At 41.4% G+C, this 12487-nt stretch overlaps 1 protein-coding gene across 3 annotated transcripts in view; it reads left to right on the top strand.

Moving 5' to 3' along the window:
- Gng2 (G protein subunit gamma 2) overlaps positions 1-12487 on the top strand; it is a 94434-nt gene that overhangs the window by 18970 nt on the left and 62977 nt on the right. The window contains exon 3 of one of the 3 annotated variants that reach the window (XM_031362890.1): positions 6742-6779. The exons of the other annotated variants lie outside the window; for them this stretch is intronic. The gene's annotated coding sequence lies outside the window, so the exon portion shown is untranslated. The remainder of the gene's footprint in view (positions 1-6741; positions 6780-12487) is intronic. 3 annotated transcript variants of the gene reach the window in all.

The raw sequence follows: 12487 nt of genomic DNA, 5'->3' as shown, positions 1-12487 counted from the left end.
TGGATTTGTTGAAAGATTACTTTCTTGCTTCTTCTAGGGTGTAGTTTTGCTCCTTATCTTGATGTTTTTCATCTATTATCCTTTGTAGAGCTGGGTTTGTGGAAAGATATTGTGTAAATTTGGTTTTGTCATGGAATATCTTGTTTTCTCCATCTATGGTAATTGAGAGTTTTGCTGGGTATAGTAGCCTGGGCTGGCATTTGTGTTCTTGTAGGGTCTGTATGACATCTGCCCAGGATCTTCTAGCTTTCATAGTCTCTGGTGAGAAATCTGCCATAATTCTGATAGGCCTGCCTTTATATGTTACTTGCCTTTTTTCCCTTACTGCTTTTAAAATTCTTTCTTTGTTTAGTGCATTTGGTGTTTTGATTATTATGTGAAGGGAGGAATTTCTTTTCTGGTCCAATCTATTTGGAGTTCTGTAGGCTTCTTGTATTGTTCATGGGCATCTCTTCCTTTAGGTTAGGGAAGTTTTCTTCTATAATTTTGTTGAAGATATTTACTGGCCGATTACATTGGGAGTCTCCACTCTCTTCTATACCTATTATCCTTAGGTTTGGTCTTCTCATTGCATCCTGGATTTCCTGGATGTTTTGGGTTAGGAGCTTTTTGCTTTATGCATTTTCTTTGACTGTTGTCTCAATGTTTTCTAAGGTGTCTTCTGCCCATGTGATTCTCTCTTCTATCTCTTGCATTCTGTTTGTGATGCTTGCATCTATGGCTCCTGATTTCTTTCCTAGGTTTTGTATCTCTAGAATTGTCTCTCTTTCTGATTTCTTTATTGTTTGTATTTCCATTTTTAGATTCTGGATGGTTTTGCTCATTTCCTTCACCTGTTTGGTTGTGTTTTCCTGTAGATCTTTAAGGGATTTTTGTGTTTCTTCTTTAAGAGCTTCTAGCTGTTTACCTGTGTTCTCCTGTATTTCTTTGAGGGAGTTATTTATGTCCTTCTTAAGGTCCTGTATCATCATCATGATAAGTGATTTTAGATCTGAATCTTGCTTTTCCAGTATGATGGTATGTCCAGGACTTGTTATAGTGGGAGAATTGGGTTCTGATGATGGCAAGTGACTTTGGTTTGTGTTGTTTATTTTCTTACGCTTGTGCCCCCACTCCCCCACCCCCCCACCCCCGCCATCTGGTTAACTTTAGTGCTACCTGCCCTTGCTAAATCTGACTGGAGCCTGTCCTTCCTGTGATCCTAGTTGTATCAGAACTCCTTAGAGTCAAGCTGCCTCTGTGATCCTGTGGTTCTGGGATCCTGGCATCCTGGGATCCTGGGCTTGTTAAATCACCTGGGAGTGCGGCTTTCTCTGTGTGTTGTCAGACTGGCTGCAGAGCTTGTGCCCAAGGTCTGCTCAGAACACTAACCCAGAGTCACTAGGCTGGCAGAGTTCCTAAGTGCCTAGTCCCACTAGTCCCAGTTACTCCCAGTGTTGGGACAGATGTTGGTTCCTGCTCACCTCTGGTCCCGGGTGTGTCAGAACGTCTGGGATTGGAGCTTCCTCTGGGTGTTGTCTCTATCAATCTGTTTTATTGTGAATGTTCTTCCAGTGAACTGACCCCCTTTTAAGAAAAGCTCAGAGAGAGAGCAGGTGTGGATTCCAACTTAACAATTTTGCTTCCAGTGTGTAGGCAGCATGCCTGGCATTTGCTATATATTTAATAAAAGGGTTGAATTGAATGAACAGAAGAATGAATGCCAGATGCATGAGCCTGAGGATGAAAACCACACGGGCCACAGTGTTGCCAGTCGCATGGGGAGTAATAGTAGCAGGTCTCCCTTCTATCAACGTTAGATACCCCAGCCCCACAAGTCTGAAGTCTAAATCTAGGGCTGCTAGAGTATCAAAAAGTCCTGATTTTCCCAAGAGTGGAGTGGGGTGGGAATAAAGTTTTTCTTTTCCCCTAGGACACAGGACTTTCAGAACTAAAACTTGGAGAATCCTAAGCATAGGATTCAGGATAGGGGGTTACCTTTAAAGGTCTAAGAAAATGGCTGCAGTGGACATCACTGTCATACTGATGAATTTTTAGGACATAAGTTTTAGTTGAACTAAATAGTTAAAACAGCCCCCAGGGTTTGGATTGAAAATAATGGAGAATCTATATTATTTGGAAAACCCTGTATTGATTTTCTCTGTATTCATGGGTCCTGTATCAGCAGATTCAACCAATCATGGATAGAAAGATATAATTTTTAGAAACCTTACTTCTGGTGGTAAGGAATGTACATCAGTAGGTAGAATGCTTGCTTGAGATGCATGAAGCCCTGGGTTTGATCCTCAGCACCATGTAAAGCAAATGTAGTAGCCCAGCCTACAATGGAAGCACTTGAGAGGTGGAGGCAGGAGGATTAGAAATTCAAGATCATCCTCAACTACACAGAGTATTCAAGGTCAGCCTGGGCTATGTGAGATCCTGTTTCAAAAACAAGCAACAAACAAAAAAAGAAAAAGAAAAAGAAAACACACCCGATTCTGTAGTGTGCATCTACATGCCTTTTTCCTGGATGTTCCATAAACAATGTAGCCTAAGAGCATTTTCATAGCACTTACAATGGATTAGGCATTACAAGTAATTTAGAGAGAAGATGTATAAGGGGTTATATGTAAATGTTATGTCATTTGACAGAAGGAATTTGAGCAGCTACAGATTTTGGTATCCATGGGGGTCTTGGAAACAGTCCTTCATAGATGATGAACAAATCAGGATGGCTCGACACATGCAGACTTGACACAGTAACAACAAATGCCCAGCAATGTTTGTGAAATCACAAGGTCAATTATAAGTGGTTGCCTGCTGGGTTCATTCCCCAGTGGCAGTTGCTGCTTCTTGCATGCTGGCACTGATAATGGAAGCTTTAAGAACTGTGTTACTGAGGTAGCCAGGGGACCTCCCTGAAGCTTCTTCAGTATGTCAGCATGTGTAGAAGTTATAGTACCCAAGTCTGCCAGTGTTCTCTCAGCTTTAATCCTGTCTTTTGGATAATAAAAATTGAACATTCCCCCCTGCCCCCCCCCCAATACCCAGCATGGAGTGTTTGTGAAGAAGCAGGGCTTTGGAAGAGCGGGCAGTGACTTGGATGTTACTGCATCTGCTAATGATACCTGCTCAGCCATCCATAGCAAAATCTAATAGCGAGAGATGCTGAGTGTCCCAGGGCATTACCCTTTGCTCTTCTCTGGCTTTTATTTGGAGCTTTGATCTCTCTAAACTATTAGGACTAAACAAATAAAATTGTAATTGTACTGAAAGGAGCCATACATTGGCTTCCTCAGGTAAAAATTTGAATTTTAAGAGTTGGCAGGGTTTTGAGTTATTGTTGATTTTTGATTGATATTTTAAAATGTGTTTCATCATTTTCCATCTTCCAAGTTATGCTGCTTGATAGATCCAAGGAATTCTCTTCCTTTCATTCTCAAAAATGATTTGACATCCTCAATCATAAAGGTAACTATATTTTTGAACAGGGATGCTGGTCAGCTTTGTGACTTTATTTGTTTAGTTATTTATTGTGTAGAGGTGGAAGGGTGAGTACATAGTATGTTTGTGTGTGTATACACGAGCCGTGGCTTATGCAATGTGTACCACCATGACTGTGTGGAAGTAAAAGGACAATTAGCAGGGATTGGTTCTCTCTTTCTACCATGTAGGTTTTAGGGATTGAATGCAGGTCATTAGGCTTTGCTGTAAGCCCCATAACATGCTGAGCCATTTACCTGTCCGCAGAGTTGTGAATTACTTTGACTTTCTCATCAACTATATTTTGATTTTTTCTTTCTAAGGCTTCTGATCCCCACTCTGTCTGCCTGCCTGTCTATCATCTATATACCTGTCTATCTCATCCATTATCCATCCAGCTATCTATCTATCTATCTATCTATCTATCTATCTATCTATCTATCTATCTATCTATCTATCCATTTATTTATTTATTCATGCTTTGAGTCAGGTTTTCATTGTGTAGTCTCCCAAATGATGGGATTTTGGGTATGCATGCCACACTTGGCAACTCTGGTTGTTTTACCAAGCCCACCATAGGGCTAAGGATGTAGTTCACCTGTGGTAGAGTCCTCCAGTGAGGTGTGCACTTGAGTCCTACTCTAGGAACAAATAAACTGAAACAACAAACTGCCAAAACAGCAGCCAAACCCTCAGTCCTACGTCTGCTGGTATTTTTTTGTAAATAAACAATTAGTTAAGCCAAGATTCTATTACTCTTTTCAAAAGAGAGATTAGAGAACACGTGTAAATAAGGGATCCAAAAGACTTTTGTGCCTGGAAGGACATGGAGCTGACGTTTGCATAATCACTAAATGCTGTCCAATTATTCACCTTAATGAAAGATAAAGCATTTTACCTTGATTTTAAAAACTGACTAAAGTTCTGGAAGGGAAAAAAAGCTGCTTCCTCCTACCTTCAAGCTCTGGAAATGATCTGCATCCATTGTATCACACTCACGGTTAATGCCTAGCCTTTAATTACAGTCTGTTCTGTTCATTACTGGGAGAAGACTTACTCAGCCTCAGAGCCATGGTGGCACTGAGTGTGGAGCTGATGAAGGTGCAAAGTGGGGCATCTTGGTACCAGACACTAACTGTTCATTGTTAAAATGTGTCAGTTTTGTCACTGGGGTATCGGCTGGTCTATCCTTGGCAAAGCTTATCACAACAGGACATTTTTAAAATTTAACAATTTAAAGAGACTTGGGTTCCTTCCACTAGTCCTGGGATAGAGTTCCTTTCAGCAGTGTTGGAAGCTCTCACTGTCATGTAGCACAGACTGTAATTGGAAACATGGAAGAAGTCCAGATGTGACAATGTTAATGAAATGTGAACAAGACAGCATATTTCATATATAGAAATACCTTTTATTAAACTACCTCCTTAGACACCCCAAGGACCATTAATTGATGGGGACTTCTTTCAAGGGACCATGAGCAAATTGGGCTTAATTATGAAATCTTGGGGCTTGAAATTTCTGCCAGATTTAGAGATAACCATTTTAACCTTTCTACAGAGATGTAACTAGGCAACCAATATAGCATTTGGTCTCTGCACAGCATTCAAAGTATGTAGCTATTGCATCATATTTTTTTTAAAAAAGAAATACTATTTAAATCTCTTCTTTAGCTTTGGCATATGCTGCCATATAACCTTTATTTTCTTTGAAAATATCACACACATCCCCAGGCTGAAATATGGTGTGGTTCCTAGAAGGGCAGTGTCCCTGCTAATAAGGCAGCATATGTACAGAAGAAATGATGCGGTTGGCAGTGGGCACAGACTCTGTGCTTTATAACTCATGTTAAGATGCTAAGTGTCACTTTTAAAAAGCTGTAAAATATTTTTTAAAAATGTATTAATCCTTTATAATTTCATAGGATGCCTCTTGATCACAATCACCCCCCATTTCTCCCCTTAACTCCTTCCTCATCCATCCTACCTACCTATCCCCCCAGCCTTTATCTCTCTTTTTCTCTTCTTCTTTTTAAATGAACCCATCAGTTCCAATTAGTGCTGTCAAAATAGTCCTAAGTGTCAATCCAGTCACTGGGGTGTGGTCAGTGGGCCTACTAGGAGCCACACTTTGAAGAAAACCGATCCTCTCCCAGAAGCAATCTGACTCATTTAGGGACAGAATCTCAGTCCTTATCCTTTCCATGACTGGCTTGATCTTTGCAGGTCAAGTACAGGCAGTCATGGCTGCTGGGATTCATGAGTATAGTTGCTTTGCCATGCTGGGAAGACAGTTTTGCTTCAGTGCTCTCTTACCTCTGACTCTTAGAATCTTTCTGCCTCCTCTCCCACTTTGCTGTCTGAACATTGGGCTATGATACAGATGTCAGTTGCAGTGGACCACTCCACTGACACTTGTTCTCTAAGCGTGGTCAGGTGTATGTTAACCAGCGTCCACTACATAAACTTCTGTGATGAGGTGTGAGAGCTGTACCAATCCATACCTAGAGGGATACAAACTTAGAGAGCCATTTTATACTCTACTTAACAGAACAGTAGTAGTAGATTCACCCCTGAGGCCCGTGAGCCCCCAACCATAGTCTATTGACCAGACTTGTAGTATGGGTCATGTGTTTCTTCCTGTTCAACAAGACTTACAACCAAACAGAAAGTGTTTGGTTATTCCTGTAACACTTGTGCCATGATTGCACCCATGGGCAACTGCCACATTGGTTAGTCATGGTTGCAGTTCACAAAGTTCACAGGGGGAATCCTTCCCTCAAGCAGCCTTCAGAGCACCTTCCAGAGCTATGAAAATTAGACATTAGTAAGAAGCCAAGTTGGTCAGTACCAACTTGATTTCTCCAAGTCCTGTGACCGATGTGGGTGACGTCTCCAACAGTAGGGAGTAGGTATTACTTTTCATGAGGGAATGTGTAAAAGTTTAGACATCTATCCTCAGTAGATAGAAATGAGCATTTTTTTCCAGCATGATTAATGAAAAGAATATATTATAGAGAAGAAAACTGGGTTTTATTCTAATGAACTTGGTTTTACTGTACTATGTGTGTGGTATCTAGAAATACCAAATTTGATCAATAAGCAAAACTTTACTGGAAGCATTTTATATTTCAAACACCCTCTATTTAGGTATCATGTTCCTTTTTTTTTTGGTTATAATCATGATTTAAATTTTAATTAGCATTTTATTATTAAAGTTTAAAGCATCAGAGATGGATGCCAGTGAAATGTAATGGGGTCTTCCTCCATCCGTTTCTAGCTTCACTGCTCAGAGGCAACTGAAGTGAACAGTTTCTGGTGAGTGTTCGAGACTTTTTCTGGCCTAGTTACTCTGTAGAGAGGAGGTGGGTGTGCTGAGTAGTACACGGCCATCTGTCCCTCAGCTCCTCTTCTAAGCTCAATTTTAAAAATGTGCAATGCTGTTTGGTCTCTCTTTTTCAAACATGCCTTTAAAATGTTGCCAGGGCTGATATCGTGTGGCTGATGGGGAGGGCTGACAGAAGAGTCAGTGTGCATAACAATCAAGGAACAGTCTTTAATGTTGTTCTCTGTAATCTCTGTATCCCCTGGAGTGCATGGTGTCCCTGTATCCTTTGGGTGACCTGTGACAGAGGGAGCGACTGTTTACAGAAGAGGAAGCTATGGTACCCAGAGTTCCACAGTTTGCTTGTGATCTTGAGGTCACATAGCTGATTAGGATCAGGACAGACAGAACCTGAGTTTCACCCTGTCTTGGTCAGTGCTCTCTTGCTGTGTAGAGACACCAGGGCCAAGGTTAACTCTTGCAAAGGAAAACATTGAATTGGGGCTGGCTTACAGTTCAGAGGTTTAGTCCATTATAGTTATAGGGGGAAGCATGGTGGTATGCTGGTAGATATGGTGTTGGAGAAGGAGCAGAGAGTCCTACATCTGGATCCATAAGCAGCAGGAAGAGAGCCTCTGGGCCTGGCTCAACTTCTGAAATATCAAAGCCCATGCCCCAGTGACAGACTCCCTCTAACAGGACCATACCCTAATGCCACTCCCTAAGCATTCAAACATATGATTCTGTGGGAGCCATTCCTATTCACAGCACCACCAGCCTTAAACCAGAATGCACTGATGCCTGAGAGGATGAGGTTGACAACACTGCAGTGGATCCTGAAGTGACTGACTCAAAGGGACAGTGAGTTCCCAAGGAAGGCCTGGCTACATGGTCATTCTGATTCTACCACTGACAAGTTATTTAAGGCAGTGCAAACCGGGGGAGCAAGCTCTCTTCCTTTCACTTTTTTCCCCAGTTCTATCCCCATTTTATTTCTTTAGGGAATTCTGGGTGTAAGGTGAGACCTTAAGCCAAATGGATAAAGCCATACTATTCCATCCCTAGATCACAAGGGTTAGTTCAGAGATTTTGCGTGTAGACAGCATGGGGCAGAGAGTTCTTCTTTGGGTCATCCAAAAGTCAAGTGAGGGTAAGGGGGAGGCCCCATCTTTTCAGGTGTTGAGGCAGTAGGAATTGTGCCTGGCTATGTTTCAGTTATGATGAAAATGATGAAGATGCTCAGAAGATGAAGTCTGGAGCACAGAGAGGGGGACACAGAGAGAGAGTCAGGAAGCAAGGGGGGAGAGGGAAAAGAAGAGACAGAAAATGGAAAGAATTGAAGAGTGGAGAGACCATGCAGAGAACAGAATGAGCTCCAGCATGCCTAGTAACAATCAGGCTCCAAGAATCCAGTCAGTGTGGGCCAACACATTTCCACTTTTTGTCTAATCTAATTCAAGTTGTTACTAGAGGAGTCTTGACCAACACTTCTGGGCTTCAGTTTTCTCACCCGTAAGCTGGGGTTATAATTGCCCTGACTGTATCTGAGCTATTGTAAGCAACCATTGAGATAAAGAACAGGAAAGCACTTTGTAAATTGTAGAATGTGACACACATGCAGGATGGCACTATTCCTTGATGTTACACTGAACAAAAATGAAATTTCCACCTCTTTGGAAAATAAGAAATGAGAGCTAGTGAGCCATCTGGTCTTAAGGAAGCTGCCAGAATTTCCTAGTTTTTCTCCTCAGGCCTGCTTTCAGAGTCCCACAATGAATGCCAAGAATAGACCTGAGTTAGTCCAGGATAGACCTGAATTAGTCCAATGGCTGTCTCCTCTCTCCCTTCTTCCCTCTTTTATCACCCATACCACATACACGTACCATCATATTAATACTTCAGCATTTTAGCTTGTCATCTATTGAGCTTTACCAGTTTAAACTAAATAACATTTTGGCTTTATCAAAGAAAAATCAGAAGAAAATAAAGCTTAAAGCACCTACTCTCATTATATCTCTTTTAGAATGACATTATGTAGGTACTTCTGGGAGTTGGAAGTTGGTAGTTTTGGGATTTAGATAGGCTCAGAATTCACCTTCTTCAAAGAGAATATCTTGCCAGAAGCTCAGAGTCTTGAGATTATAATTTATTCATGATGGAAAGAGTCATATTTCAGTTTTATAGTATTTTCCACTATATATGATAATGTATCCCAATGAGAGAAAACAGATGGAGTCTCCACAAAACCATAGCTTTGCTGTTTCGGAAGTGTTTATTGTATTGAACATCCATTTTTTTTTTTTTTATGTTTGATAATTAGAACCTCCCCCAAAGTCATTTAAGGTCTCAGTCTGATACGAGATTGTTTACAAAAGGTTTGAAGTCAGCGTGGAAATACAATTTATAAATGTGAAGGAGAATGACCCATCAACCTCAGCAGGCTTTGCATTTGTCACATTTGACAATCCAGGAAACATTTCTGTCTCCTTCACTGGAATTCCAAGTCCATGAGGATCTGTCACCTGACAGCCACCAATGTCTGTAGGCCTGAGGTTGACTCTACACTGGAGGCCTCCCCCATCTCCCACATTCCCCACCTTCACTTATGTGCCTGGCATTGACATAATGAATACCAATACATTCATGTAAGCTGTGGACTTAGAATAAGTTCTTATCATGAATAAGGTTCTGGGACCTCAAGCTGCATAAAATGCCAGCTGTGTTGGAAACAGTTGGGACCTTCAAATTGGTGCATTTAAGCAGAGCTTAATATAGGGAGTGATTTTTAAAGATATGGGTAGAGTCTAGGAAAAATTAAAAGGAAAGTGTGGTTACCATTGTCACCTTTTGCCTGAAACAATAACAGAAATGAGGAAAGGACCTTTGCCATGGAGTTGAAGCCACCAGGAAAGGTCGTATTGTAATCCTGTAGACAGAATTAATACTCCTTTCTCCTCTAAGTCTGCTGGCCAAGTCCACTGGCAGTCAAAAAGCCACACAGCCTACTCTGGAGTCCCTGCAGTTTAATGTCCTGGGGCATAGAGCCAGGAGAACATCTAATGGAAGATATTCAGCCTGGTCTCTCTATGAAAGTCTTGCGTGAAACAAATAGCTGCACTTCTCTCTGATGTAAGCCTCCCACCCAAGAAAATACTGTCCCAGTAAGTTTCATGTTTGCCTACATTTTGCTTAATCCAATGGCCCCAAATACAATGGTAGTGTTTGAACAGAGCTCAGTTGTTTGGTGCATGATGGCTTGGAGATTATAGGATCATGAGACCACCCTTCTTCTTGACTTATTCAGAGCGAGGATGGCAACTTCAGTAAACCGTTGGAGTTTTCTCTATAAAGTAACTGGGCACCATGACAAACTTGCATAGCCCACAGTCAGGGGCCTCCCACAGCTAGAGGAATGGCTGTCATCCTGAAGAAGTGTCAGGTCCAGCTAGAGGGCTGAAGGGCCAGGCTTTTGTTTATTTCTAATTTTTTTTGAAAAAATATCAGTTCAATTATTTTCCTTCCTTTGCCTAAGAAGCCAGTATTTCTTACTTTGATCAAGTTAGAGGAACTACGTTGAACCACTGAGAATGAGTAAACCCACTGAGTTGGGTACATGTTCATAATTAGCAAAGACAGGAGAAGTGGCAGTCAAAAGAAGACAAACATGCGTTACTGCCCTCACTCCAATTTTCTGTGGACCAGAAAATTCCTGACTGGTAAATCCAGATGAGCAGACTTGAGAATGTGATAGGAATAATGAAAGATGCTAGGTGGATAAAAAGAATTTGGACCTCAGGTATGAGGTAAGAAATGTCAACATGATAATGGATATCCATTAGCTTGGTGCGTTGCTGAACTCTATCTACCTCAGGTCTTCTCATGGGCACCATAAGAAGAATCTGACTTGCTGCAGAATTAACTGACATTATGTATGCCACATGAAGACACTGCTTTCCATCCAGTAGTCATGGGAGATGCATATCCGTATTTAAACATCTTGGTTCAAGATGACTGAGATGATGCAGTTAATGTTTGTACTGTGATGGGTGGATCAGGGTGCAACAGCATATCCCTGTAATCTCAGCACATGGGAGATTGAAAGCAGATTAGAGGTGAGCAGGAGCTTGTCTCAAAAACAAAGCTAAACCAAGAAATCGTACAATTAGATTTGTATGTCGACTCACCTTATAAAATTGCTAGTTCTTTCTTTTGTTGATATATAACTGATATGCAGTAAATAATATGTTTAAAGAATATGATTCCATGAATCTAAGCAGTATGAAACCATAGCCGCCACCAAGAAAATGATGACGTCCACTCACAAGCTGCTTCATCACAGTAGTAAGCCAGATCCCCCTCCTCATCCCAGCATCATCACATTGAGAAGCAGGCATACTGTCTACATTGTCTGTTTATTCCTTCTAAGACTGAACAGTGTTTGCCACAGTTGATGCCATTGCTTGCCTCTTGGTAATATTATTCATTTTTAAATCCTTTTCTCTTTTTTCCTCACCAGTAGTATAACTTTTTTTTTTTTTTCAAAATCCCATGTTATTACAAGCTGACAGCTCCATTATCATCCTTTTGGAACAACACAGTAAACAAAGACTGGGCACAATGCAGACAGAGCAATAATTACATTTACTAATCCCCGGTTTTGTTTTGAGTTCAAAGCTGAAGCTCACTTCCTTCAGCCTCCTAAGCTTTCCAAAACCAAGCAAGGTGCTGGAAAGACCTAGCGCTCACCACCTGATGAATAGCTAACAAAACTGTGGTTATCCACCTGCAAGAAGGAATGGCATTGTGATGCATGCTCCAACATGGGTAAACTAGAGAACATTATACTAAGTGACAGAAACCACAGACTGTATGATTCTATTCATTGACTTATCCAAAAAGGGGACAACCACAGAGGCACCGAGTAGACTGGAGGTGTCGAGAGCTGGTGGGAGGCAGGAGAAAATGAATATGATTCTGCTTTTGCCATGATGAAAATATCCAGGAGCGTAATACTGATGATGGATACGTGACTTTGGGTTGTATCCCAATAAAGCTACTGGGGGCGTGTGGAGGTGTGTTCGTGTGAGTGGCACTTGTAGAAGCCAGAGATCAATGTTGGGTGTCTTCTTCTACTGTTTGGGACAGGCTCTCTCCCAACCCCGGAGCTTACTGACTTGGCAAGGATAGCTTGCCAGTGAGCCCTGTCACTGAGTCCTCAGCACTAGGGTTACAGGGAAGAGCCACTACACCTTGCTTTTTACACAGATGCTAGGGGACCAAATTCAGGTCCTTTGTTTTTGTGGCAAACACTTTATGAGTCATTTCCCTAGCCTGAAGCTATTATTTAAAAAAAAAACAAAAACCATATATTATGAGAAACTTTGCTTGGGGAAAAGCACTGAGGAACAGCAATTGATTGAATTCTTCCTTCAGATCCGTGTGTTGCTTCTATTTCCAGGTCTGGAGCACAATGTAGAACAGTCCAGCAATAGGTAGTAGAACTGTGTACCTGCAGATAAATGCTGTTCACTGGTAGAAGTGAGGCTCAGTGTCACTTTAAGTGGTTTACTTAAATCATAAAGGATTTGTTACCATTTTGACCTTTTTGGTTTTTTTTTTCCTTTCCTTTTAAAAATAGCACAGATCTACCAGGCAGTGGTGGCGCACACCTTTAATCCCAGCACTTGGGAGGCAGAGGCAG

Source organism: Mastomys coucha, unplaced genomic scaffold, assembly GCF_008632895.1.
Source record: "Mastomys coucha isolate ucsf_1 unplaced genomic scaffold, UCSF_Mcou_1 pScaffold9, whole genome shotgun sequence".
NCBI classification, from domain to species: domain Eukaryota; kingdom Metazoa; phylum Chordata; class Mammalia; order Rodentia; family Muridae; genus Mastomys; species Mastomys coucha.
The sequence above is the reverse complement of the archived record's forward strand: the minus strand, read 5'-3'. Positions and strand labels throughout refer to the sequence as shown.